We start from the raw sequence: 6,379 nt of genomic DNA, 5'->3' as shown, positions 1-6,379 counted from the left end.
TGATGCTTCTGAGATTGGAGCAGGGGCGGTTTTGTCACAGAGAGGTTCTGATTGCTCAGTGATGAAACCATGTGCTTTCTTTTCCAGGAAGTTTTCGCCCGCTGAGCGTAATTATGATGTGGGCAATCGAGAGTTGCTGGCCATGAAGTGGGCATTCGAGGAGTGGCGTCATTGGCTTGAAGGAGCTAAGCATCGCGTGGTGGTATTGACTGATCATAAGAACTTGACTTATCTCGAGTCTGCCAAGCGCTTGAATCCTAGACAGGCCCGTTGGTCGTTATTTTTTGCCCGCTTCGACTTTGTGATTTCGTACCTTCCGGGCTCTAAAAATGTGAAGGCAGATGCTCTGTCTAGGAGTTTTGTGCCCGACTCTCCGGGTTTATCTGAGCCAGCGGGTATCCTCAAGGAAGGAGTCATTGTGTCTGCCATCTCCCCTGATTTGCGGCGGGTGCTGCAAAAATTTCAGGCGAATAAACCTGATCGTTGTCCAGCAGAGAAACTGTTCGTCCCTGATAGGTGGACTAATAAACTTATCTCTGAACTTCATTGTTCGGTGTTGGCTGGTCATCCTGGAATCTTTGGTACCAGAGAGTTAGTGGCTAGATCCTTCTGGTGGCCATCTCTGTCACGGGATGTACGTACTTTTGTGCAGTCCTGTGGGATTTGTGCTAGGGCTAAGCCCTGCTGTTCTCGTGCCAGTGGGTTGCTTTTGCCCTTGCCGGTCCCAAAGAGGCCTTGGACACATATTTCGATGGATTTCATTTCTGACCTTCCCGTTTCTCAAAAGATGTCAGTCATTTGGGTGGTCTGTGATCGCTTTTCTAAAATGGTCCATCTGGTGCCCTTGGCTAAATTGCCTTCCTCCTCTGATTTGGTACCTTTGTTCTTTCAGCATGTGGTTCGGTTGCATGGCATTCCTGAGAATATTGTTTCTGACAGAGGTTCCCAGTTTGTTTCAAGGTTTTGGCGAGCCTTTTGTGGTAGGATGGGCATTGACCTATCCTTTTCCTCGGCTTTCCATCCTCAGACTAATGGCCAGACCGAACGAACCAATCAGACCTTGGAAACATATCTGAGATGTTTTGTTTCTGCAGACCAGGATGATTGGGTGTCCTTTTTGCCGTTGGCTGAGTTCGCCCTTAATAATCGGGCCAGCTCGGCTACCTTGGTTTCTCCATTTTTTTGCAATTCTGGGTTCCATCCTCGTTTCTCTTCAGGACAGGTTGAGTCTTCGGACTGTCCTGGTGTGGATTCTGTGGTGGATAGGTTGCAGCAGATCTGGACTCAAGTAGTGGACAATTTGATCTTGTCCCAGGAGAAAGCTCAACTTTTCGCTAATCGCAGACGCCGTGTGGGTCCCCGACTTCGTGTTGGGGATCTGGTTTGGTTATCTTCTCGTCATATTCCTATGAAGGTTTCCTCTCCTAAATTTAAACCTCGTTTTATTGGTCCGTATAGGATTTCTGAGGTTCTCAATCCTGTGTCTTTTCGTTTGACCCTCCCAGACTCCTTTTCCATACATAATGTATTCCATAGGTCGTTGTTGCGGAGATACGTGGCACCTATGGTTCCATCTGTTGAGCCTCCTGCCCCGGTTTTGGTGGAGGGGGAATTGGAGTATATTGTGGAGAAGATTTTGGATTCTCGTGTTTCTAGACGGAAACTCCAGTATCTGGTTAAATGGAAGGGTTATGCTCAGGAAGATAATTCCTGGGTTTTTGCCTCTGATGTTCATGCTTCCGATCTTGTTCGTGCCTTTCATGCGGCTCGTCCTGGTCGGCCTGGGGGCTCTGGTGAGGGTTCGGTGACCCCTCCTCAAGGGGGGGGTACTGTTGTGAATTCTGTGGCTGAATTCACTCCTGTGGTCACAAGTGGTACTGCAGCTTCTGAGCTTCCTCCCTCAGGTGTTCTGGTGAGCTCGTTAACTGCTTCATTACTTAACTCCGCCTGATGCTGCTATCCTTGCTCCTTGTCAATGTTTCAGTGTTGGATCTGAGATTCTCCTGATTGTTCCTGTGACCTGCTGCTCTGTATAGCTAAGTGCTTTTTGCTTTTTTGTTGCTTTTTTTCTGTCCAGCTTGTCTTTTGTTTTGCTGGAAGCTCTGAGACGCAAAGGGTGTACCGCCGTGCCGTTAGTTCGGCACGGTGGTTTTTTTTTGCCCCCTTTGCGTGGTTTTGCTTTAGGGTTTTTTGTAGACTGCAAAGTTCGCTTTACTGTCCTCGCTCTGTCCTAGAATATCGGGCCCCACTTTGCTGAATCTATTTCATCCCTACGTTTTGTCTTTTCATCTTACTCACAGTCATTATATGTGGGGGGCTGCCTTTTCCTTTGGGGAATTTCTCTGGGGCAAGTCAGGCCTATTTTTCTATCTTCAGGCTAGCTAGTTTCTTAGGCTGTGCCGAGTTGCCTAGGTAGTTGTTAGGCGCAATCCACAGCCGCTTTTAGTTGTGTTTAGGATAGGATCAGGTGTGCAGTCTACAGAGTTTCCACGTCTCAGAGCTCGTTCTTGTATTTTTGGGTATTTGTCAGATCACTGTGTGCGCTCTGATCGCTAAGCACACTGTGTTTCTGGATTGCCTTCATAACACCTGTCATTAGCAAACATAACAGGAGGCTCGAAGCTGGCACAACTCAACAGCTTTTGCTACATTGGAGTGAAGCTCAGATCGCTCCTATGTGGTAGAATTGTTGCATTGCCATGAGCGCCGACCACAGGGTGACACTCACAGCAATCCGGCATCAACAACCATAGAGGTCTTCAGGAGACCTCTGGTTGTCATGCCGATGCATTGCTGACCCCAGATCACGTGACGGGGGTCAGCGATGAGTGCATTTCTGGCCGGGATGGCCGGAAGCGCTAGTTAAATGCCGCTGTCAGAGTTTGACAGCGGCATTTAACTAGTTAATAGCGGCCGGTGAATCGTGAATCCACCCGCCGCTATTGCGGGCACATGTCAGCTGTTTAAAACAGCTGACATGTCCTGGCTTTGATGCGGGCTCCGGCGGTTAGCCCGCATCAAAGCCAGGACATGTCAGCAGGGGATCTGACTTCGGACGCACTTTCCTGTCCGAGGTCAGAAAGGGGTTAAGAGCACAGTGGCCTCCATAATCCTTAAATGGAAGAGGCTTGGGACCACCAAAAGTCTTCCTTGACCTGGCTGTCCAGCCAAACTGAGCAATCATGGGAGAAGAGCCTTGGTAAGAGAGGTAAAGAAGAGCCCAAAGATCACTGTGGCTGAGCTCCAGAGATGCAGTAGGGAGATGGGAGAAAGTTCCATTGCAACCCTCCGCCAGTCGGGCCTTTATGGCAGAGTGGCCTGACGGAAGCCTCTCCTCAGTGCAAGACATATAAAAGCCGGCACAGAGTTTGCTAAAAACACATGAAGGACTCCCAGACTACGAGCAATAAGATTCTCTGGTCTGATGAGACGAAGATAGACCTTTTAGGTGATAATTCTAAGTGGTATGTGTGGAGAAAACCAGGCACTGCTCATCACCTGCCCAATACAATCCCAACAGTGAAGCATGGTGGTGGCTAGGGTTGAGCGAAACGGGTCGGTAATATTCAGAAGTCGCCGACTTTTGGCAAGGTCGGGTTTCATGAAACCCGACCCCAGTGTGGGGTCGGCCATGAAGTCGGCGATCTTCTGAATCTGGAATCGGAATTCCGATACAGATTCCCAATATGTTTAAGATATCGGGAATTGGTATCGGAATTCAGATTTAAGTGTAAAATAAAGAATTAAAATAAAAAATATCGCTATACTTACCCTCTGTCACGCCCTGGTACTAACCGGGAACCTTCCTCCTTCGAATCAGCGCTTCCAGGACCTTGCGGTGACGTCGCGGTTTGTGATTGGTCGCGCGACCGCCCATGTGACCGCTCGCGCGACCAATCAGAAGCCGTGACGTCACCGAAGGTCCTTCAAGCGCTGATTCTTAGGAAGGAAGGCTGTCAGAAAGAAGCAGGGCGCGTCCGAGGGTGAGTATATACCTAATAGGCGTCACCGCAAGGTCCTGGAAGCGCTGATTCGAAGGAGGAAGGTTCCCGGTTAGTACCAGGGCGCGTCAGAGGGTAAGTATAGCGATATTTTTTATTTTAATTCTTTATTTTACACTAAAATATGGATCACAGGGCCTGAAGGAGAGTTTCCTCTCCTTCAGACCCTGGGAACCATGGAAACCCAATGCACTGCATTGGGTTTTGGGTTTCGGCCGACCCCGACCCCGACTTTTTTATAGGATCGGCCGATTTCACTCGACCCGACTTTTGAAAAAGTTGGGTTTCGTGAAACCCGACCCTATAAAAGTAAAGGTCGCTCAACCCTAGTGGTGGCAGCATCATGTTATGGGGTGTTTTTCAGCTGCAGGAACAGGACGACTGGTTGTCATTGAAGGAAACATGAATGTGGCCAAGTACCGAGATATCCTGGATGAAAACCTCTTCCAGTGTGCTCTGGACCTCAGACTTTGCCAAAGGTTCACCTTCCAAGAAGACAATGACCCTAAGCACACAAATAAAATAACAAAGAAGTGGCTTCAGGACAATTCTGTGACCATTCTTGACTGGCCCAGCCAGAGCCCTGACCTAAACCCAATTGAGCATCTCTGGAGAGACCCGAAAATGGCTGTCCACCAACACTCCCCATCCAACCTGACGGAACTGGAGAGGATCTGCAAGGAACAATGGCTGAGGATCCCCAAATCCAGGTGTGAAAAACGTGTTGCATCATTCCCAAGAAGACTCATGGCTGTATTCGCTCAAAAGGGTCAATCCTGAGCAAAGGGTCTGAATACTTCAGTTTTTCTTTAATAAATTTGCAAAAATTACTACATTTGTTTTTTTTCAGTCAAGATGGGGTGCAGGGTGTATATTAATGAGAAAAATGAACTTTTTTGAATTTACCAAATGGCTGCAATGAATCAAAGTGAAAAATGTAAAGTGGTCTGAATACTTTCCGTACCCGCTGTATATTACAGCCATCACAATCCTGTATGAAGTTAGTCGGTTTTATAAGAAATTGAAAATAATAGGATGAACATCCATAGACATAATATCAGGAAAGGTGTAATCTGTCTGTTTAGGCATTTCGTTTAGAATATGAACGAGATCTCACCAGTTTAAGACTCATCATATTAGAACAAATATCAGAACATGTGTCTAATAGGTCCCAAAGACTTGGGAATAGAGAATCCTATTGGATTTTTAAACTTTCCACACTTAAACCGGAGGATTTTCCATGTACATATATTTTTCTTTATATGTATTTTATTGTGCATCCAATATGCATTTTACATCTATTTGTATGGTTTTGTATATGAAGAAAGGTCTCTATACAAAAAACTGCACCATAGGTGCGGTTTAATTAACGAATTAAGCAACTGGATCAGTGATGCCGTTCTGGAGGATATAAAACATCCACAATGTATCATTTGTATATGCCTGAGGAAGGAGCTAGTTCACATCGGAAATGAGCAGAATATTAAAATGAAAAGTTTGTTTGATTTTTTTTACGTTCATTTGTTTTGATACCCAACTTTATGGCTCAGCACTTGGCAGCGCTTTTCAAAGCCCTGATTTTTTCCTTCTTCCCACATCAGGGATTGTAGAAGCCAACAGCATCATTACCCTCCGTTTTCTCATCATAATATTTTTCTAACTTGTCAGCACATTCTACGTACGCTGTCATTTGGCTTTGTAATTTACAGATCTGGGCAGGTAACGGCCAGAGTCTTTTAATCTCAGGGGTAGTTGGATCTTCCAGGTTGTAAGTTCTATAGAAAAGGACTTTCAATGCCCAAAGTCACTTGGACAGTTTTGGGTGGAGAAGAATGTTGTGGTCTAGAGACAAAATGTTGATCACACGATTGTGATACGGCCGGACTACACCACCGATAAAGCAGCCACAGCCGGCGACTGAGAAGAATCTGTGACTTCTCTGCATTTAGTGGTTACTACTCACCTGGGTAGTCATATGTGTGAATCTCCTCTTTACACCGCTCATCACCCATCACATAGGTCTCTAGTATTAATATGGGTCAGATCTTCAACCTGAAACAAATATTGTAAAAGTCACAGACAGATGGAGAAGTCACATCTATGATCAGCTCTAATCCTGCCATCTCCACCGTCCTCATTACACAAGTATAAAACATATAATACTGGTGGATAAAGCAACACTGAACACAAGACCTTCATAGCCATCTACACATTGTGACAGAGTCAGTGGTAAGGTGATAGAGGGGAGATATGTGTCACTGCGCTTAACAGTTTCAGGGATGTGAAACCAGAGCATTTTTCTCCAGCACACTACGTGTTGTGAGGGTTAAGTTGCATAAACAGGGCTGGTTTTATGCGGACCTTCACAGAGCGGGTGG

The sequence above is a fragment of the Ranitomeya imitator genome, chromosome 2 (genome assembly GCF_032444005.1).
Source record: "Ranitomeya imitator isolate aRanImi1 chromosome 2, aRanImi1.pri, whole genome shotgun sequence".
In the NCBI taxonomy this organism is placed as follows: domain Eukaryota; kingdom Metazoa; phylum Chordata; class Amphibia; order Anura; family Dendrobatidae; genus Ranitomeya; species Ranitomeya imitator.
This window is presented reverse-complemented; position numbering follows the sequence as displayed.